At 40.1% G+C, this 24,689-nt stretch overlaps 1 pseudogene; it reads left to right on the top strand.

Annotated features, from left to right (window-relative positions):
- The window catches only part of LOC145401762 (D-aspartate oxidase-like), an 87,151-nt pseudogene that overhangs the window by 40,011 nt on the left and 22,451 nt on the right, over positions 1–24,689 (top strand).

The following is a 24,689-nucleotide window of genomic DNA, read 5'->3' on the forward strand; positions in this document are numbered from 1 at the left end:
ATTCATTAATTTCATTCATCAACCAATCCTACGTCACCCCATAAGAAGCTTAGGAGCCCGGGGCTAAGCAAGTTGGTTCTGACATATAAGATGAGAGTGACCAGCCTCACTCATCCCTGAGTGGCATTATGTGAACAATAAACCCCAACCACCACTTGAATATAAACCTCCATAGTCTCAATCCAATTGGATTGCCATAATTACCCACTAAACCACCAGACACCAAAATTTGGTTATATGGTTGCCACCCAGCGTAGTAAATGGTTTCCTACTGTACAGGAAACCATTTGATTTGTCACAAAGTGTAGAGTCACCCACAGGCAGAAGGAAGAGGACAGAATGAAGGAAAGAATGATAGAAGAGGGAGTGTAAAGTCACCCTTAGGCAGAAGGATAAGGAAAGATTGAAGGAAAGAAAGACAGAAGAGGATGGAAGGAAAGAAGGATGGAGGAGAGGAAAAGGCAGGCATCCCAGAGCAGCACTACATCGAGTGAGTGGATGGTGAGCGGACCGACCTACCACAACATTAGTAGTAGTAGTAGTAGTAGTAATAGTAGTAGTAGCAGCAGTAGTATAAGTATGCTTCACCACGTATATGGCGAAGCTTATTGTTTTGATAAGTATTATTAAGCTTCAACATATGTATGGCAAAAGTTCTTGTTTTTGTTAGTATTATTGAGCTCGTCATGTATATGACGAAACTTGTTGTTTTTGATTTTGGTAACCCAAGTCTGTGCGCCAAATATAAGTGATCCTGACCTATTTTTGAAAGGGGTATATTCATTTTTATTCTAAGAATCTTATATCAAAATTGAAATACCGAAGAATCAAATTGAGATATAGCTATTTGGCTGAAAATCCAATGATAAAAATGTTTGCTGAATAGTTTTGGCTGAATATTTTAGCATGTTGCCTCGTGGAAAGCACCGAATTCAAATATGCAGTTTTTTCTTTGACATACATTTTAGTGAAAACCACAAAAGCTTTAAAGCTGCAACTTTCCAGACATTTATCTGTGGTCCCTCTTATGATCTGAAAGGATTATAGTTACGGTTTTGAATACAGTTAACCAGTTATTGAAAAACCGTAAATATTACAAATGCATTCTTTGACACCTTTATCTTCAGTTCCCTTCTTGATGTTGCTCAAGAAATTACCTTAGGATCTTCAGATCTTGTTAGAATCAACATAGCTTATATATCATTATTAGTTAGAGCTAAGCTTCCTTATTGTGGCTGCACAATAAGAATAGGTAACTGTAGTCGTGGCGTGCGACTCTGAGGTTATTATTATCTTGCCCTGGCACCCTACCCGTCAACAGTGTGTCCGATTTTTTGTGTTATATGATATGCATGCGATTCTTGTATAATATGTCCGTGTATAATAATATTCGTGTATAATATGATTCGTGTATAATATGATACGGAATCGGATGCACTGTTAACAGGTAGGTTGCCAGGGTACAGTAATGACAACCTCAGAGTTGTGCCCTGCGACTATAGCTGAGCTTCTTCACATAAATGGCGATGCTTCTTGGTTTCATCAGTATTGTTATATATCTTTGCAATGTTTTCTTCAATCTCGATATTATACAAGGAGGTTGCCTAGGGTAGCTTAGGTCCTTTTATGAAATATAAATGACCTTCACCCATTTTTGAAGATGATACTAATTTTTATTCTAAAAATTGGAGATTTTAATTGAAATAGCTCAGAAACTAATTGAGATACAGCTATTAGGTTGAAAATCTTATGATTAATAAAATGTTTGCTTATTGAGCCTTATTTGCCTTAATATTTTGCCATTTAGCCTAGTGGAATGTTGTACCAGGTTCAGATGTGTTTAAATTTTTTCTTTGCAACATGTTTGAGAGAAAACCATGGAATATTTAATATTGTAACTTACCAGATACATAGCTGTCGTTCATCTAATGACCTGAAAGGGATATGGTTAAAGTCAACCATACAGTTAGCCAATTACTGAGACAAACGTACAATTTACACATGAGTTTTTTGACACCTTTGTCTTCAGATCCCTTGTTCATGTTACACATAAAAGTATCTTAGGGTCTTCAGATCTTGTTCATGTTACACATAGTTTAAAAACCAAGGGGCACACACCACAAAGCCAGTCAGGAGACAGGACGTGTGTGCTGGGCAATCCCCAGGTCTTGTCCTCCCCCCTTACTGTTTTTTATCCAGCCCATACCCCACAGACCGGGCTAATGTATGGCCCGGCCTGCACTATAGGTGCAGGGAATCTTTAAACGAAACGAAACGAACCACATGGCGAAGCATCCTTTTTGTGGCTTCACAATAAGATTAGGTAAATAATCAGTATTATTTTTCTTTGCACTTTTCTTCAGTTTTGATGAAATTACACACGAAGGTAAACCCTCTCAAAAATTTTTCGGCACCCCTTGCTTTGATACCCTTTGCAACGATCATTGTTACAGACGGCGAGAATACGTTGTGTGGTTGGTACCCCTGGACCTCTCCCCATCTCCCACTGGATTTCATCATTAGCAGACAAGTTAACACACACCAACAACACAGAGATTCCAACCACGCTCAGTAATTCAGAGTTGTTTCAGAATGCCTCGTGTGGTGTGGCATAATGTTTCGTGCCGTAAGGATGCCGAATATTTTTTTATAGCCTGTGCCTTAGAGTAACTCGAGTCCAAGTGGCAAATATAAACGATCCTGACCTGTTTTGAAGGTGAAATGCTCCTTTTTTTATTCTAAAAACTGCATATTTGAGAATGAATTACCTCAGAAACTAATAAATATACAACTCTTTTTTTGAAAAGCCTATGATAAAATTATTTGCAGAATAATTTTGGCTTAATATTTTACTATTTAACCTAGTGGAAAGTACTGAATTCAAATCTGCTCAATTTTTTCTTTGGAACACGTTTTAGAAAAAGCCACGAAAGCTTTAAAGCTATAACTTTCCAGAGATATAGCTGTGATGCCTCCTATGAAACGAATATAGTTTCGGTTAAGCATAGTTAGGCAGTTTCTGAGACAAACTTACAATTTTCACATGCGTTCTTCGATACCCTTGTCTTCAGATCCCTTTCTAGTGGTACACAAGAAGTTATCTTCGGGTCTTCAAATCTTGTTTATATTACACATACCTTGAATGCCAAATGGTGAAGCTGTCTTACTGTGGCTTCACAATAAGAATAGGTAGCTAGTAATTATTTTTCTTTGCACTTTTTTCATTAGATCTTGATAATATTATAGAGGATGGTACCGTACCCAAGCACTTGTGCCAAATATAATTGACCTTGACCTAGTTTTGAAGGTCATGTACTCATTTATGGTGCAAAAAGTGCATATTAGATATTGAAATATTTCAGAACCTAATTGAGATATAATCATTCGGTTGAAAATCCTGTGATAAAAAAAGTTTGCTGAGAATATTGGCTGAGTAATTAGCCATTAGCAAGTGGAAAGTATCGAATTCATATCTGCTTAATGTTTTCCCTGTAACACATTTTAGAGAACACCACAGAAGCTGTAAAGCTGTAACTTCACTAAAAAATAGCTATGGTCCCTCACACTATCTGAAAGGAATATGGTTACAGTTAGCTACTTCTTGAGGCAAATGAAAAATATACCTATGCTTGTTTTATATCTTCCACTCCTTTGTCTTCAGATTATGTTGTTGTTGCATAAGAAGCTATCTAAGTACATGTTCCAAATATGAATGACCCTGAACTACTTTTAAAAGTCAAAGACTTGTTTATGATACCAAAATTTCATACCTTATATACCATAAATAGTTATGGCGAACCTTCTTTATTGTGGCTACACGATATGTAAATGGGTAATTAGTTACTATTAATACCTACCCCAACGAAGTTGGATGAGGTTATGTATTCATCTCTGTTTGTCTGTTTGTCCACATGATATCTTCCAAAGTTCTCAATGAATTTGAATAACATTTTGTGGTACGGTGGGCCATGGGCCAAGAAAGAATTGATAAAATTTAGGGACGTTTCCTGATCCGGATCCAGATCCTATGTATCCCGCACAATATCTCCGAAAGTTCTGAATGAATGTCAATAAAATTTTCTGGAAGAGTAGGCCATGGATCAAGGAAAAGTTGATTATATTTTAGAGCGGATCAAGATCTTTTATATTCCGCACAATATCTCCATGGATCCGGATCCTTTTGAATGGTAATGGCATTGGAGAAGGTATGACGCTCTCCGAGTGCGTTCTAGTTACTACTACTACAACTACCACTAGTATTACTATTACTATTGCTATTGCTGTTGCTATTGCTCCTGCTGCTACTACTAGTAGTGGCAGTAGTTGTAGCTGTAGTGGCATAAGCAAAATTGTTGGCATAAAATGTGAACCCGACTGAAGATATTTCAACCAGTGTCTGTACTTGAAAGGATCCAAATAGGAGATACAAATAGCCGAGACGTAACTACTGACAATAGAAAATCTGTCAACAGTTTTAAACTCTTGAACACTATCCGTATTCACATTGATATAAGGAAGATTTTTCCAGAGTTTAATAAATCATGGAATAAAACTCCTGACGTATTGTAATGTATTATATACAACACTAGAAAGGCATGATTATTTAAGTTAAATGACTATCTGGTCGCAGTGACTAGTTTAAAAGTTGAAAGAGGCTTTGTACGTAAAGAAGTGGTTGGAGACTTTATATGTTATCAAGACGATGGAAATTTGACAGGCAACAGAAACCAAATCTAATTAAAATTACAATCCATCTGCCTTAAGTGCAGAAGAGAGCAGAAGGGCATTATAGAAGAAAAAATGTATATGCACAATAGCACCATTCGAGTAAAACTTTTCTATATATTCGTAGAAGGCAAATCTTTATACATGTTGAAACAAGTGAGCTTAAATGCCTCAGAAATTATTTTTTTATTTTATTTTTTTTTTATCCAATGTGTCACCAAGAGAAAGTTCATTTATTGAACAGTCTTCTTGATTACAGTTATTTCAGAAAGAAAAAGAAGGACAGTGTTCGATATGCTGACAACACCATAAGTTTTTACAAAGTTTAGCTTTATTTGACACTGATTGCACCAACTAATAATATTTTTTGTATCATCCCTCAAAGTAAGTGTATCGCAAGAAAAATTTGGATACCTCTAATGGCACCAGTGTGATAACGGGAGTTTTAGATACACCACCAATATGATGCTGAGGATTTTAGAAATACACCACCAATGTAAATGCTGAGGATTATAGAAATTATGAGGAATAGGGTAGCGTGATCTTACTTGAGAATAAATGGCTTTATGAGAAATGAGGTAGCATGATCTTATTAGAGAGGGCGTGAGTAGTTAGATATTAGCACACCTTGCGGGCCACTCAGTCTCGTCTGTACTACTCCTTAGGCTTAGAGGATAGCAAAATTCAAACTCAGAATGACTTAACCTACGATTTACCAACCATTAAGAACTGAAATACAATTACTCTTCAAACTGTGAAATATACCAAACAAAATATAATGAGGATCTATATCGACAGAAATAGAAATCTTCTCAGACTGAATATTCAAAAAATACTGTTACACTTTTCAGAAATATGAATCTTCATGAACTAAATTAATATTCAATAATGAGGATTTACAGTACAACTCCAGAAATATGTATCTTTACACATTAGATAAATATTCCAAGAATACAGATAAGCATGGATATACCTGTTGTCCCGTGGTCTCTGACGGACTCGTCGGGAAGAAACTTAGATGATCACAAGAGAATATTTTCTAAGACTAAATACACGATAAATGAAGAAACTTATATAAAATAGACACTAATCAAAAGCACCAATAATTACATGGACTGTAATCAAATGGACAAATAGACCAGCCGATATTCACCTTGATTCCAAGAACTAAAGGGGGGGGGGGGATTTAAGGTGCCAGTGGCTAGGCCGCGGCTAGTACGCCCATCCTTGGGGTGCAAGCCACGGCCCTCCACAACTCTCATCTGCAACGATGAAAAGGAGCGATGATCTGAATTGTTTGGCGCGGCTTCTCACCTTTTTTAAGCATCAAGACAGTATTCAGGATTCGGCTAAAACTTTAACTGATTACTTTGTAATATTTTGTTTCTACTAGATCTTCCAAAGAATACGAGATATACGTTTGCACTAAACATACGGAAATAAGATGTTGAAATTTTTGTAATAAGTGTAAAGGAACTTTAATCATAATGAAGCCAGATCAATTAGGAACTTGAACAATTTTATAACCCATGTCAGTTACTTTTGCCTACGTGACTGTAACCCCGACTTAACAAGAATTTCGCGCTTCACAAATGACAATCATCAGTCAACTATTAATCACCACTGCATAGTTCAAAAGGGGAAATATGTTAACTTCAGCAGGTAAATCTCTAGACCAAAATATAAAGAAAGACATTTAGCGATTTTTAATGTCTGCAAAATTTCTGCGGTTATACGTCTTTGTTGAGATCAGCTGGTTCACTATGCATAAACACTAGTCATATTCATATCAAAACTCGACTAAGCATTATCAATAGCAGAAACATGTTCAGATTATGAATATCCACTAAGACTAGACTTAAATGTAGAACATAACGGTTAATCATGAGTTATACCTACAACACTTAATCTTAAGATTACACTTACAATACTAGCTTATACTAACTTACACTAATACTTAAAATTATGACACTACATAAGGACGATTTGAATTGCCTAAACATGATAGGAAATAGGAGCATATAAAGATGCATATCAGCCTGCAAAGAGTTTTTTATGAAACTCATCAAAACGTATTATCACTAGTTTTAAAAATGATGAGCATACAGTAGACGTGATTACATTAACCTGCGATACACCAGATTAAACTAAATTACCGTCAACTATCACACGCGGCTGTTTGTTAATTAAAACGTAGATATGGTTTTTCAGATAGGGCCACCAATCCCAATAGAACCCAGTTTGAACAATAATGCCCTATGGTTAACTAAATTAAACCAAAAACTGACTTCAGGAGAAAGTAATTTCTATGTGTACCCCACTTCCAGTGAAGCCTGCAGATCCTCAGTGAAAACTAGGCGTGCATCACTGTATTTCAGCTCTGACTAAATCCAAACTGGTTTGGTGATAGGAAGATTATTTTAAAATTAAAAGCTGACCATTGTATGGCCAGAAGATTTTCAAATATATTTCAAATAAATGATTGTAAGGGATATAAGTCTTTTTTGTGCAGGTTAAACAGGGATAGCTGCTCACTTTGGAATCGGACTCACATCAGTAGGACACCAGCATACTGTGTAAATCTATCTATCTATCTATTGCCAGAAGCCTCAATCCCGTTTGGGGTGGCCACAAACAAATCGCCTCCAACCGCCGTCCCCCGCCATTTCACTGCCCTGCTCCCAACTCACACCCCCCTCTCCCATATACCTCTCCACCCCATCCCTCCATCTCATCCTCGGCTTCCCCCTCCCTCTTCCCCTCTACACCTGACTCACATACACTCTCTTCGTCAGTCTTTCACCCTCCATCCTCTCCACATGGCCAAACCACCTCAGTGTGTTCCTCATAACGCTTCCTATCACTTCCACATCCACACCACAACGCTCCTTTATATCCTCATTCGTCAGCCTATCTCTCCATGTGACTCCACAGGCTCCTCTTAAATAACTCATTTCCACTGCTCTCACTCTTGACTTGTGTCCTTCCAACAACGTCCAAGCTTCACTTCCATACGTTAGAGTTGGTATCACAATACTGTCATGTAGTAACTTTTTCACTTCCATACTCACTTCCCTGTTTCTTATCACTGCTTTCAAAGAACCACCAACCTTTCTTCCCTGCTGTACCCTTTCAAGCACTTCACCCTCCAAACCTCCATCCTTACTCATCACACTACCCAAGTACTTAAACGTACTCACATTTTCCAATTCCTCACCATCCAACCTCGCTGTACATTCACTGACTTCACCTCTCTCAAAGACCATCACTTTACTCTTCCCAACATTCACCTTTAGATTCCGTTTCTTACACACTCTCCCAAACTCATCCACCAGGCCTTGTAGCTCCCCTTCCTCTTTACTCAACAACACAGTATCATCTGCAAACAACAGTACAGGGAGTTTCCAAACACTATCCTCTCTCACCAGGGCCACTCCAACATCCACTCCCCTACCTTGTACCTCTTTTATTACCCCATCCATGTACAGATTGAACAACCATGGAGACATGACACATCCCTGTTTCAACCCAACTTTCAAAGAGAAAAATTCACTTAGTTCACCATCCACACGCACTGCAGCCTTCGCACCATCGTACATACTCTTCACAGCATTCAACAACTTCCCATCCACTCCATATATTCTTAACACTTTCCACAATCCTTGTCAATCCACCCTGTCATATGCTTTCTCCAAATCCATGAAAGCCGCATACAACTTCTTTCCCTTCTCTAGAAACTTTTCCACTAAATATCTAAGAATGAATATCTGATCTACACAACCTCTTCCCTTCCTAAAGCCTCCCTGTTCGTCTCCAACTAATTTCTCTGTTCTTTCTCTAACTCTGTCAATAAGTATCCTACCATACACTTTTCCTATTATACTAAGAAGACACTTCTTTTTCCCCTTTTCCTTTGTACAAGGGAATAATTATACCTGACTTCCAATCCTCCGGGACTCTACCTTCCTCCCAGGCCAATCTGCACATCTTCCACATCCATTCTACTAATATCTCTCCCTCATGCTTCAGCATTTCACCACACACTCCAATTACTGGGGCTTTCCCCGACTTAACTTTCTTCATTGCTTCCACAATTTCTCTCCTACTGATTTCTTCCTGTCTTCTCACCTCCCTCCTTCTCCCAGCCATTCTCCAGCCACTTATACTCGCATTACTTCCATCCTCTATGTTCAACAATTCCTTAAAGTGCTCTCTCCATCTGCTCACTTTTTCTCCCTTCTCCAATAGTAATCTACCATTTTTATCTTTCACTCCCCTGCTAACTTCACTTCCACCCTGTCTTACTCTTTTCCCTTCTTTCCAGAACATTTTCTTACAGTCCCTCCACTTTACACTCAAATTCCTTCCAAATTCCTCATCCACTCTCTTCTTACTCTCTCTTACTAATCTTTTCACCTCTCTCTTTCTTTCTACATATAACTCTTTCTTCCGCCTCTCAACTTCTTCCACGCCCCTAATTCTCATCCATTCATTGCATGCTTTCTTCTTTTGTACCACAGCCTGTCTCACCTCTTCAGTCCACCACGCTGTTCCTTCCACCCCCCTCCGTCTTCTCTTCCTTCCACACACCACATCACATGCTGCACATATTTCTTCTGTAAATATCCTACACACACCTTCCACGTCTCCCATCTGCTCCAATTCATATTTGGCCAATCGTTCCCCCACTTCTCTCTTATACTCTGCCTTTTTCTCATCCTCTTGTAACCTTTCCACTCTCCTTGCAACTACTCCTTCCTCTCGTCTTTCCCTTCTTCTATTCCTCCATCTTACTTGAATCCTAATTCTGGCCACCACCAAGTAGTGGTCAGAAAGTCCATTCCCCCAGCCTCTATAAGCTCTTGCATCCATTACACATCTTCGCATCCTTTCATCCACACACACATAATCAGTCATTGCCTTCCTTTCATTCAGTTCGCTACCCACCCTTCTCATCACTCGCCATGTATACCTGTGAATCATTTTATGCCTGAAGAGGGTATTGGCTATCACCAACCCCCTCCCAGCACAAATGTCCACTAACGCACTCCCATTCTCATCTATCTCAGCAGGCACACCCCACTCACCAACTATTCCATCCACCTTCACATTCCCAACTTTACCATTCATATCACCGATCAAAAACACTCTCTCATTCCTTCCAAACTATTCCATGCACACTTCTACATTTGTCCAGAATTCTTCTCTCACTCTTCTAGCACGATCTTGTGTTGGCGCATACACACACAATCACCCACATTTGTATTCCAACTTTCAATTTTACCCACACAATCCTTGACCCAACTGATACATATTGTCTTATGCTCTTCTTCCATCTTTTACCCACAACTATACATACTCCTTCTTTTGCCCTCTCATTCTCACCTACTCCTGTACATATACCCCATCCATACTCCCATTCTCTCACACTTTCTCCTCGCCATTTTGTTTCAGTTATTCCACATACATCCAGTTTCTCACCCTCAAGCACCTGGACAATCTCTCTCTCTTTCACCTCATCATTCGCTCCTCTTACATTCCATGTACCCATTACCAAGTCCTTTGTCCGGTCCTGGGTCATCATCGTTTGGTCAGTCCTTGTCTGGGGCTTCTTGTTTGTTTTTTTTAGTTAGTTGTTTTCCGGGAAGGGGCACTAACCCTCCACTAACCCTTTTAGTCGCCTTTTACGACAAGCAGGGATACTGGGGGAGTATTCTTGAGAAACCCCCCTACCCCCAGGGGGGGAGTAAATGCTGCGATGAATTAAAATTTACAAAACAGCAGTGAGTTGGTATACTAACAGGCTGTTGAACCCTGTACAAAAATGGAGGAAAAACAATAGGGTCACTCCCACCAAAGGGATCAAACCTTTGAAATAAGTTTCAAATTAAGTGTATCTAAATCCAGACAAACTTAGGCTCAGAGATGCAAGAACGGGGAAATGCAACCTCCTCATCATTTTGATTACTCTCAGAAATGGAACCCAGGGGTTTAGATTCCTCACAAAGGTTAAATATAACAGAACCAAAAACTAAGCATAAACACCAACCAAGATATCTTGTAACTTATTCCTGTACTCAGCCTCAACAGAATATACTGTCTGGGCTTCACACTGCAGTCTAATATAATTCTCTCAGCAAGATCGTGTACAAAAACGAGTCCATAAACGAGGTTCCTTATCTCGCTGAATATTCCAGCAGTTTTCATTATATCAGATCATATCATTTTTCCTCATCATTATAATCTTTCTTGGGATTCTATCACTAATATATAATAAGGTAACTGTTAAGGCCTCAGCTTGGCAGGGAGCTTATGGCAATTGTTGTTGTTGTTGACGATGATGTTGTTATTATTGTTGTTTAACCCTAGTCTGTGAGGCTGAGAAAACTCAACGACCACGGGTAAATATCTGCTTCTGTGGATCCGTCCTACAGGCACAGTGTAGAACATACACGATGTAAGGATCTGGTACCCCTGTATGGTAGACAACACCTTGCCAGGGTTGGATCAGAGCACTTCCCATGGCATGTTGCAGGGAAACGTGGGGAGGTTTGGCTTCCGGGTGGACCCAAAGTTGCTCCACCCGAGATGCACAGCAGCACCATTCATTGGCCCCCTTCGATCATTGTAAACGATGATGATGATGATGATGATGATGATGATGATTATGAATTCCTTTCCAACTCTTCACAGGACGAGATGTTCAAGCGGATCCTAGAAGAATACCGAAACTGTACCTCAGAAGAACTGTCGACCCTTGGCTTTAAGTATGGTACATTCATTACTACTCTGGTGACGGATTGTACTTACTACCTACCTTACCTAACACGCAAGTATGTACCGAGAGAGAGAGAGAGAGAGAGAGAGATAGAGAGAGAGAGAGAGAGAGAGAGAGAGAAATTAACCTAGGAACTGGTCAGTTCAGAAGCTTGAAACATACACAACACGGATAAGGTAATAACAGTGTTATCTACAGAATCTTGATAATGGCTATAGTGTAGGCCTACTAAAATATTAATGTGCAGTATTATTCTAGGTGTGCACGTTAATTAATAGTATAATTAATAGTATAATTTCTGTCAACGTAAACTTTTCAGAGGCATTATTGTCTTCTCAGGTATTCTGACTTGGTCTTTGCGGATTCACAAGTCAATTTTGTACAGTAGAATAGCAGCACTAAATCAGTCCGGAGCAACTGGCAAACAAGAATACTTTTTCAGTGTTTCAGTAACACAGAGAGTACAAGTTTCTCTAACTGTCAACACCAATCTACATGCACAATACACACTACACTTCCTTTTCAAAATACAAAAATAAAAATGGCACACATTAACTAAGCCTCCGTGTCTCGGGGGGGGGGAACCATAAATGCCCCCACCATCCGCCCCTCTCCTGGTGACGACTCAACGAGCTGCCTGGACCCACTGTCTGACTCACTTCTTCTTCATTTCTGCAACATTCATGGCCTTTCCTCTAACTTTCTCTGTTGAACACCACCTCTCCTCTAAACCTCACCATCTCTTCTTAACCCATACCCTCCAGGTTTTTTGGGGCTCCCCCAACCCCTGAAAACCCAATAATATTAGTTTTCAAATTATTTATTTATTAATATTTTGCTCAAACATTCGCTTTTGGTGAGAAACTAATGAAAATCACCATGAAAGTTGCTTCTGTCACCCGTAAGTGCTCCTAAGGTGGGTCCCCCCTCACCTCAGCCAGGTGTTCTGTGACCGGGCCGGTGCGGCTGCTCCGTTTTCTACAGTGGGAAGGAAGAGGGTAACTAATAAAAACCAACCTAAATACATATATTTACATCTAATATACTAGAGCAGTAGCCGTGTGTGTGTGTGTGTGTGTGTGTGTGTGTGTGTGTGTGAGTTTGGGCAGCGGAACCTACACATTCAAATCGCACCAAAATGGGAAAAAAAATCGCAAAAAAAATCGCTGATGCAAAACAACTTGGTCTCATCACGATTGAAAAACTTTTACCATATTTAATGAGCGATCACATTTTGACTAAAAAACGCTGCTCCCGGAGCCTGGCATAGGATCTCCGTAGAATTTTTTGTCCAGAGGTAGAACTAAAATAAACTGTTGCAGTAGCCGTGTGTCTGTGTGTGTACTTCGGACTTGCATTTGGACAACTTGGGTTCCAGTTCCGAAGCTGCAAATAGCACAGTCAATTGGTTAGCTGCAAAAAATCCAAGTGACACCGTTACACTAGAATAGCACATAAACGCAAGAGCCCTCCGCAGGAGCAAGTGCAAGGGGCCTGGTGGGCCCATGAGCACTTGTTTATTTGCTACAAAAGTACATATACTGCAACAATATTGTGGTATATATATATATATATATATATATATATATATATATATATATATATATATATATATATATATATATAAAATGGGTGAAAAAAACATAGGTTCATAATGTAACCACCCATAAATCGCCGATTTCTGGCACACTTGACTAGCTGATAATGTTTTTTCCACAAACATGCACTAGAGGAAGGTCTCACGCTTCTGCTTCCCATGAATCACCCGCAAAATTTGAAAAATGTGCACGCAATGTGCCTTGCAATTGCGAATCGTACGGTGTCTGACGGTGGGTCCATGGCAGCTATCATCTACTGGTGTACAACATATGATGTAGGGAGGGTATGGGTTAACTGAAATTCAGCTGTCTGAGGCAACTGACAGCAAACCCTTTTCTGTATCCTCCTACTTTCTCTTAACTCAATTCAAAGCCAAAGGTGGCTGTTGTATATATGTACGCAATGACTTATCTTGCTCTAGTGTTCCTGAACTTGATTCTTCTGAATTCTTTACTGTCTGGCTGCAGCTCTCCTGTCATTCTCTGACTAAACAATATATCTTCACTGTTTACTTATCACCAAATTCTATTGGCTATCAAGAAATCTTTGACTGTCTGACTTGTACGATGGAACACATTCTATTCATTTCTCCTTTCTCTGAAATCTCCATTCTAGGAGATTTCAATGTTCATCACTACATTTGGATCTCCTCTCATTTCACTGATCCACCTGGTGAAAAAGCCTTAACATTTTCTATCCTTAATGACCTAGAGTAGCTTGAACAGCACCCTACCCGTATCCCTGACCACCTTAGAGAGAGCTCCAACATACTTGACTTCTTCCTTACAACTAATCCTTCTGCTTAAAATGTTAATCTTTCCTCTCCGTTAGGCTACTCCGATCACAACCTTATTACTCTGACCTGTCCTATTGCTCTGGTATGGCCTGTGGACCCCCCAAAGAAATGTTTACTATGGTACTTTCGAGCTGTGGATTGGGAGGCCCTCAGGCAGTACTTCTTTGATTTTCCCTGGAATTTTTATTGCTTCCATGGCTGGGAGCCATCTGAGTGTGCCTTGTGCATTAAGGAGGTTATTCTTGGAAGCATACATTCCCTTCTCATATCCATTGTCTAATCCAAGAAAGCCTTGATTTAATCACGCTTGTTCTAATGCTGTCTGCAACAAGGAGAGGGCCTGTAAAAGGTACCATAGCCAACCCAGCCCTGAATCGCATCTTTTTTATGTTTCTGCCCGGAATCGTGCTAAGTCTGTTCTTTGCTCTGGTAATAGTAATATCGTCCATACTAAATGCTCACAACACTCCAACTCGAATTCTTTCCACTCCTTCTGGCACCTTGCCAAAAAACCTTTCTAACAACTTAACTTCATCATACTTCCCTCTCCTTTTCTACTTTGATGGCTTTGTAACTATTTCTTCTACTGATAAAAAGCAGATCTCTTCGCTCTGACTTTCTCCAATTCCACCCTAGACGATTCCAGTGTTGTTCCTCCATCACTTCCCTCTTCTGACTTCCTCATGCCTGACATAAAATTTCTTCAGCTCATGTATTTTCTACCATCACTGGCCTTAATACTAACAAGGCATATAGGCCTGATGGAGTCCCTCCTGTTGTCCTCAAGAACTGTACCTCTGTGCTTACACCCTGCCTAGGTAAACTTTTTCGCCTTTGTCTTTCAACTTGTACCTTTCCTTCTTGCTGGAAGTTTGCTCTCATTCAGCCAGTCCCAAAGAAGGGTGACCATTCCCAACCCTCTATTGTCCAGTTGCTTTATCCTGTGTCTCAAAAGTTTTCGAGACAATCCTTAACACAAAAATTTTAAAGCATCTTTCCCATCACAACCTTCTTTCTAATCGTCATCTGTCAAGGATGCTACACTGGTGACCTTCTCACCTACCTTTAAGACTCCTGGTCATCCTTCTTTCAGAACTTGCCACTGCGCTTTACATCTCAAAGGCTTTCGATCGAATCTGCTATTAATCTTTAATTTCGAAACGCCCTCTTATGGTTTCTATCTTTCTATCTGTGCCTTCACTCATAGCTTCCTTTCTAGTCATTCTAAAGCTGCTGTTGTAGACGGCCATCGTTGTTCTCCTAGATCTATCAACAGTTGTGTTCCTCAGGGTTTTGTCCTATCACCAACTCTCTTCCTTTTATTCATCAGTGTCTTTCTAAGCTGTATATCTATCCCTATTCACTCGTACACTGATGATTCCACCCACTTTTCCATTCGGTTCCCACAACGTCCATCTTAACAGTTACTTCAACAAACAAAGGATGAGGCTATAGCACACCTTATGTCTGACTTGGTTCGTATCTCTGGCTGGGGTAAAAAATAATCTTATTGTTTTAAATGAATCAAAGACTAAATTTTCAAACCTATCAACCCGACAAAATCTTCCACAGGAGTACCCCCTAATGTTTGATAATATCCAGCTTAATCCTGCATCATCCTTGAACTTGCTTTGGGTTTCATTTACTCGGAATTTATCTTGGAAAGATCATATTGCATCTGTTGTATAATCTGTTTCCTAAAGGTTATGTGTGCTAAACCGACTCGTTACCTCCTTTCCCCCTGCACAGTTGTTGACTTTATACATAGGTTTTATTCATCCCTGTGTAGAGTACAACTCTCGTGTGTGGGGAGGCTTCCCACATACAGCTCTTCTCAATAGGGTGGAGTCAAAGGTTTTTCATCTCATTAACTCTCCTCCTCTTACTGGCTTCCTTTAACCTGTGTCTCTTCGCCGCACTGTTCCTCTTTATCTCTTCTCTATTCCTATTTCATTGGTCACTGCTCCTCTCAACTGTCTGTTTCTATCCCTCCACCTCTACGACGGATGCATAGCACCCATCTAGCAACAAACTCTCATCCCTTTTCTGTCCAACCCTCTAATGCAAGAGTTACTCCCAGTACTTCATTTATGCACAGGTCAGCTCTGGAACTGTCTCCTTCTATCTGTATTTCCTACTTCCTATGATCTCCAGTCTATCAAACGTAGTGTGTCCAGGCATCTCAAAATGAACGGATCTTGCATTTGGTTCTCATTTGTATTGTTTTTGATATTTTCTTGGAAGGAGCGGTTTTCGTGCTCCTGGCCTTTGGTTCCTTCTTCCTTGCATGAACAAAAAAGTGTAATGTAGAGTATGGTGTTCTAAAGTATGATGAAAAATGTCTGAAAGTATTCTAAGATACGATGTCCCCAGACTCCCAAGCTGTGGTGGTGTAATAGAAAGGCCTCATTTAAACAGCCTGGAGGAACTGCTTGACAAATACGATGTTGAAAGTATAATGTGGAGTACCCTAAAGGATTCTAAACTGAAATGTTTCCAGATTTACAAGCCATGGTGGTGTAATAGAGGATCGTCACTTAAACAGCCTGGAGGAACTGTCTGGCAAGTATGAAGTCGTTTGCAACTGCTCAGGTTTTGGTGCCAAAGATCTCGTGGGTGATAGCATCATGACTCCTATCAGGGGGCAGGTGTATAAGGTAAGATATACAGTTAAGGGAGTTATCTGTATATGGTATATAAGCAATGTGGTTGTCTATGTGGTAGGATAGATAGAATAATCCATAAATAGCACTCCGTCGGACACTTCTCTGGCGGCACCTATATGATGTGTTGCAAGAATGATTCAGTGTGCTGGTATGGATGTGGGTGTGGAAGTAGGGATGGGAAATTGAAAAATAACACAGAGAAGACATTGATAACGCTCAGCGGGTCGTCCCCACAACACATGAGAAACTGCCTGGCGGAGCGGAAGAGGAACACTATAATTTATGAACCACTGTACACAGAGAGAGAATGGATTTAACTGTGTACATAAACAGTCTGTACGAAAACCAATGACTGGCTGGCAAATATGACATGGTTTGCATTTGAAGAAGTTTTGGTACTAAGGGTCTCATGGCTGACTACACCATGACAGCCACCAGTGTGCAGGAGTACAGGTGATGGATAATGAGGCAAAACGATGGAAAGACATTTATAATAAGGCACAAGGTTGTCTGGTAAGAGAATATTTCAAAATGAAGGTGAATAGATGAGAGGCAAATATCTATCTATCTATATACCTAGGCTGCTTCCCTCAAGGAAAGGGAGGTAGCCGAGACAGGACGACACACTCCCCATTTACTCATCCATTCAAACACATTCATTCGCATCTTAGTCCCAAAGGGGAGAATGGACAGATCCTCACCGCACCACACCGCACAAGGGTCAACTGCGCGATGCAATCAGTGACGTATATATATATATATATATATATATATATATATATATATATATATATATATATATATATATATATATATATATATATATTTATATATACATATTTATATATACATATACATATCTATCTATCTATCTATATTTATATATATATATATATATATATATATATATATATATATATATATATATATATATATATATATATATATATATATATATATGTGTGTGTGTGTGTGTGTGTGATGGAGGAGGGCAGACGGAGGAGAAGGCCGAGGATGAGATGGAGGGATGGAGTGGAGAGATATATGTGAGAAGGGTGAGCTGGGAGCCTTGTAGTGAATTGGCGGGGAACAGGGCGACATGGAGGCGATTTGTTTGTGGCCACCCCTTACGGGATTAAGGCCTCTGACAATAGATTGATAGATAGACAGACGATTTACAACTATGTATTTATAATATTAGCATCGACATATTTTGCATCCTTATTCCAGAAGAGGATATTGAGGCTTAGTGTGCAGAATAAATAGCCAAGGAAGAGTAGTTGGGAAGTCTACAAAGCCATTGAGAATACCACAGGGTAATGCAGCAAAAGAACAGTCGCCTCGCTATCTGCGTGTGCCTGTATTTGACTCTGAATTCAAGCCACGGATGTTGACAATGTCGGCTTGTTTTCATCTTACAGAACCGAGTCACTCTCACAACTTGAAAACAACTTTAATACTTATTCAAAATGGCATGAAATACGAAGAAACTTAAATATTAGGTAGGAATGACTTCGTTGGGTACTGTACAAAGCAACTTACTAATCTGCCTATACTTGGATATTACCTGAGCAGAAATAGGTTAGGAACTGTGGACAGGATAGAATAAATACGCTACTGTGTATCCTGGAATCCTACCATTTCACATGAACTGCTCTGGACGTCTCTCCCTGACTCATAGCCAGCACTCCCCCGTCAGAGAGAAGGCCGATCATTGAAGAGGAACTCAAAGGGGATGTTTACAAAGAAAACTAATTTCATTATCTCTCTCTATGCTTCATTATCTTTATCTCCTACCTTGTTCCTGGAAAGGAAAGCATTCACAGTGTGACAATGATATTACCGAGAAGCTCCGTTGTCTGGTCATACTAACGCCCCTCTATAGCTACAGAAACGCATCTTTAACCTACAGGTCACTGAACTCATGTTCGGACGAGACTCATGCCACAACATCATGAATCTATCATGTTATCCATCTGCCCCAGAATCAACGTCAAGGTGAAATTTGCCACGAAATCTTTGGCACACAAACCTGAAAAACCGTATACCACATCATACTTGCCACCCAGTCGCAAGACATCATACAGACTATAGATAAAAGTAACTCCATCACATCTTTCTGGTTCGTGCTATGAATAGTATTGGATATTTCGTGTAATGCTTTCCGCCTTAACGAATTATTTTGCGTCATTGGCCTCATTATTCTGTGCAATGATACTGATTAATTTTATTTCGACAGCAGAACGATACACACACACACACACACACACACACACACACACACACACACACACACATATATATATATATATATATATATATATATATATATATATATATATATATATATATATTGTTACGGAACAGAGAAAGAAAATGTACACTTTAAGTGAGAATACTAAAAATCACTACTGTCCCGTAAAGTTCCAGGTTCAAAACAAAAGAGTTAGATAAAATTACAAGTTAAAGTTTAATGCTCAAACTAACAACAAAACATTCAGGACTCATAAGGATAATGTAATGGCAAAAAACAGGTTAAATATATAGTTAACTGCAATAGCCTCTATTAACACGAAATTAGCAAGAGTAAATTTATCTAAGTCAGCCCTGATAAAATGACAATACTAGATAATACTCAGTGAATGCAAGATATATTATTACAGATACAAAATATTATCAAAAATGACTGACAAAAACACATGAATCACAAAAACCTCACTATAGTCGTTCTATTTTATGAAGGCAGTTTGGGTGGGGCGCTCTGGGACCTCAGTCTGTTAGCTCTGTTGTCACATCATCGCCACACACGTGCTCTTCTCTCTCTCTCTCTCTCTCTCTCTCTCTCTCATATTTATATTAACTACTACTAATTGTATTTTCTTTAATTTCTCTCTTGTTTTCGACTTTTTTTCAACACCATCCCTGAGGTAAAAGTCTATAGGTGCGTTTTTTTTTTTTTATAACTTCCATGGCGGGAGACTGACCGAGTATGACCCGCTCACGCAGGGCTGTCCCTCGTGTCACCACCTGACAACGTCGCAAAAGCAACTCTGACAAGTCTTATGAGATTTATACTATACTATAGCTTTTTTACTGAATTACATCTATACAGAGTGTTTAAAATTCATTTATAAGTAGTTACTAGCTTAAAACAGGAGAGTGAGAGGGAGAGAGAGAGAGGTGAACACAAATAATTACACGTGTGTCGGCGGCGATGTGACAACAGAGCTAACAGTGTGAGGTCCCAAATCGCCCCACCCAAACTGCCTTCATAAAATAGAACGACTTTAGGCCTAAGAATTAACAACTTGGGCTACACCGTACAAGAAAAAATGCAATAACAGTTACACTCAAATTACACAGCTGCTAGATGGTTGGAGACTTCCTGAGCACTCACAATAATAACTGTACAGGGGAGGACAGAGATGTGAACAAAATGAGGAGTAGATCTAAGTGGCAATAATGTAGAGACTGAGCTCATTATATAGGGGCCGGCAGAGCTTGATACAACTTGTAAGAAGGACGCGCAAATGAAGCTATAGGGGACAAAGAGTTGACAATCCTGTTCTGAACAACAGAAAGAACGACTTACTCTACTATAACGGTAGAAGGGGGGGAGTGAGGTAGAACACGCTCGTGATCAAACAGGCAGCACACTGTACGTTAGAATTACACAAAGGATGATGAAATCATAGGCTATGTAACACCTCCCCACAAAGAAAAAAGAAATTTACAAAGGAAATTTCTTATTACTCTAAAACAATCTGTCTAAAGTCTAGATAAGCAATCTGCAATAACATTTTCTTTCCCCTTCACATGTTGTATGTCTAATGAATACTCCTGAAGTAGACTCCATCTTGTCAATCTCTGATTTTTATCTTTAAACTTACTAAGGAATTTCAGTGGGTTATGATCGGTATAAATGACTATGGGGTCAAAACCAGAACATAAATAAAATGAAAAATGCTGTAAACCCAAAATCAAGGCCAAAAGCTCTTTCTCAATAGTTGAGTAGTTCTTTTGAGGTGGAGTGAACTTCTTACTGTAATAAGATACAGGGTGTTCAATACCCTGATCATCCTCTTGCAGCAAAACAGCCCCAGCTCCTGTATCACTTGCATCAACAGCCATCTTAAAAGGCTTAGCAAAATTTGGAGTAGCGAGCACTGGCTGACTTAATAGGATAGCTTTAAGTTTGTTGAAAGAGGATTCACAGTTATCGGTCCAGACAAATTTAACTCCCTTTTTCAGTAGGTCTGTAAGTGGTGATACAAGAATAGAAAAGTTAAGAACAAATCTCCTGTAATACCTACCATTCCCAAAAATCTTTGTAGCTCTTTCCTACTTTTAGGTCTGGGAAGATCACTTATAACCTGAACCTTAGCTCCTGGTGGTGCAACATGTCCATCACCAATTACGTACCCAAGGTACTGAACTTTAGCTTGACCAAACTCACACTTTGATAAATTAGCTACAAGATTAGCCTGAACCAAACGCTCAAGAAATTTACTGACATGGCATAGGTGATCTTTCCAGTTGTCACTGAAAATTAACACATCATCAATATAAACAACACACCCTGCCAAACCCTCTGTTACAACATTCATGAGCTTCTGAAATGTGGCTGGTGCATTCTTCATACCATATGGCATTACAGAACATGCAAAAGTCTTTCCTAGTGTTACAAAACATGAGATCTCCCTAGCACGTTCAGTCATAGGTACTTGCCAGTATCCCTTTAACAAATCAAACTTACTTATGTACCTAGCCTTTCCGATCTTGTCTATGCAATCTTCCACACGAGGGAGAGGGTAAGTGTCTGTTTTGGTTATCTGATTAACACGTCTGTAGTCGATGCAAAGCCGCTGTGACCCACCTGGCTTAGGGACTAGAGTGACAGGAGAACTCCACTCGCTCTGACATGGCTCAATCATCTTGTGGTCCAACAGGTAGCCAAGCTCCTTCTCGATGAGAGGAACTTTCACTAGGTTCACACGGTAAGGAGGTAGTTTAATTGGCTTTGCATCTCCAACATCGACATCATGCATCAACACAGTAGTTCTTCCTGGAGTGGCACGGAACACTTGCGGGTACTCCTGCAGTAATGCCGAAAACTCCTGCCTTTCCTCGGGAGGTAGATGAGAAAGCTTAGTCTGGAGATCATTCATGATATCAGGATTCTTCCCCAAACTATCACTCAGGCTCATACTGCATGGGAGAGCTTCACTTGCAGACTCGGGTGGAACAGCTACAGTGCAGACTGGGTTATTTTCGTCCCGCCTGTGATATAACTTTAGCATGTTGATGTGACAAAGTTGCTTGTTCTTTCTACGATCTGGTGTGGCGATGATATAGTTGACATCACTTAGTTTCTTCTCCACGAAATAAGGACCACTAAACTTGGCTTGAAGAGGTTGCCCATGCACTGGTAGCAGAATCAAAACCTGATCTCCTGGCTGAAAGTGGCGTAACCTGGACTTCTTATCATACCAAGTCTTCATTTTCTCCTGAGCAGCTCCTAAATTCTCTCTCGCCAGCTGTAAAGCAGTGGACAGCCGTTCTTTGAACTTCATCACATACTCCAGCAGGTTGACGTCATCTTCCTCCGACAGCCAGCATTCCTTGAGTAGCTTAAGGGGTCCTCTTACTTCATGGCCAAACAGTAGTTCAAAAGGTGAGAAGCCCAGTGATTCATTTGGAGATTCTCTTGCGGCAAATACGACGAGTGGAAGACCTTTATCCCAGTCTTTCTGATGTTCCAAACAGTATTTCTTGAGCATCGATTTGAGTGTTTGATGATATCTCTCCAATGCTCCTTGGGTCTGGGGATGGTAAGCTGAAGACGTGATCTGGGTGATGCCCAACTCTTTCAGAGACTGCTTGAAAACATTTGACATGAAATTACTTCCCCGGTCTGACTGTACCTCCTTGGGCAGACCAAACTTTGTGAAGAACCCCAGCATTTCCTTAACCACGTTCTTTGCTGAGATATTTCTAAGTGGAATGGCTTCAGGATAACGAGTAGCCATATCAATCAGGGTCAACATATAAGAAAATCCTGAAGAAGTCTTAGGAAGAGGGCCCACAATATCCACCAACACACGGGTGAAAGGCGCTTCAAAAGGAGGGATGGGAACTAGAGGTGCAACCTTTTCGGTCTGATTACACTTCCCCACAACTTGACAGGTGTGACAAGACTTACAATACCAGGAAACATCCCTGAAGATACCTGGCCAGCAGAAGTGTTTCAAAATGCGTGCCACAGTCTTCCTCACTCCAAGGTGTCCTGCCAAACTGGAATCATGAGCCACTCTAATGATATCCTGCCTACAAACACGAGGGATGACAACTTGATGTACAACCTCCCATTCACAGTCGGCTGATGCTATTGGGGGTCTCCACTTCCTCATAAGTACTCCTGACTTTATATAATAACAAGTAGAAGCACCAGCTGACTCTTCCTCACTGCAAGCAGAGTTAGCTAGACCTTTCAACTCAGGGTCAGCAACCTGCAACTCAACCAACTCTTGACGAGACAAATTATCAAGACTACGGGGTACTGCCTCATCTGGTGAGTGGTCCAAATTAGCAAGAAAAGTGTCAGCTAGGATAACATCATCATCATCATTATCCTCTAAGTCACCAGTAACTTTAGACTTAGCCCTAGTGACAGCACATGCAGGGAACACATCAGGGACATCACAATCCTGGGTTGCAGCCACTGGCTCACCAGACAACTGAGGAGCTGGACACACCTGACTTCCACCAATATCATTTCCAAGTAAGGAAGTTACACCTGACATTGGGAGTGTCTCAACCAACCCAACCATAACGGAACCATTAACAAAAGCAGACTCTAAATTCACTCTGCACAGAGGGACAGAGAAGTAATTATTCCCTACACCTTGTAAGATTACAGTTTCATCAGAGGAATTAACATTAGAGCCTAGAACACTGGTCAGCATAAGGGATTGGCAAGCACCTGTATCACGATATATTTGAACTCATTTCCTGTCATTAATGTCCTGAGGACTGACAAAACCATCAGACAGGAAATTAGCACATGACTCTTGAGAGTGTCACCCACGTTACTGCTCGAAAGAGGAGCTCCATCATGAGAATTTAAGTTACCCCTCAAAGCAGGTTCAGTTAACTCGGTTAAAGAATTCTGGGAACTCTCAAGGGTGGACACTAGACCAATTGACTGAATATATTTAAAGACTCCTTTTTGTTCACATCACGCTGTCTCCTGAAACATTTCTCCTTAGTATGACCAAGCTTACTACAATAAGTACATTTACTTTTCTGAAATCTAGAGGTGAAGCTGGTATTTACTTCCTGAGAAACATCATCTTTATTCTCTTTCCTGTTACCTGTACTCTGAGTAGGGGCAACGTACTTACTCTCAGCTTTCCCTTTTTCTTTAGAATATCTCCTGTGAGTAAGAACATACTCATCAGCTAAAACTGCAGCATCAGACAAATGATCTATTCTTTTCTCATCAAGATATAGGCTTACATCTTTACTAATACACCTTTTGAAGTCCTCCAGCAAAATCATCTGCTTAAATTTACCAAAATCAGAATCCACATTCTTAGAATTTAACCACTGCTCTAACAGATCTTCTTTGATTTTTGCATACACAACATGGGATTGCTTATCTTGCTTGTAAGTTGTCCTAAATTTTACTCAATAGGCTTCAGGAACAAGCTCATAGGCCTTAAGAATCAAGCTCTTAACTACATCATAATTATCAGATTGATCCTGAGGCAAAGATGCATAAGTTACTTGAGCTTTACCGGTGAGAACAGTTTGAAGGAGTACTGGCCAATACTTTTTGGGCCAATTAAAACCTGTAGCTACCCTCTCAAACAACTGAAAATACTTTGTTAAATCAGATTCATTAAAAGGAGGGACAAGTTTAACATTTTTAGCCACATCAAAATCGTCAGAGCTAGATGATCCAGTTCCACCTTGTTTCATGCGATACTCATGGTCTGCCTGAATCCTGGCAAGTTCAACTTGTGCGTGTATCTGTGCCTCCTGAATACGAGCCTCCGCCTCCTTAGCACGAGACTCCTGCAGGGCTAGCTGGGACTTAGCTAATTCAATCTGCGTTTGCTCA

The sequence above is a fragment of the Coenobita brevimanus genome, chromosome 56 (genome assembly GCF_032717465.1).
Source record: "Coenobita brevimanus isolate Jiangsu-jjx chromosome 56, ASM3271746v2, whole genome shotgun sequence".
Lineage (NCBI taxonomy): Eukaryota > Metazoa > Arthropoda > Malacostraca > Decapoda > Coenobitidae > Coenobita > Coenobita brevimanus.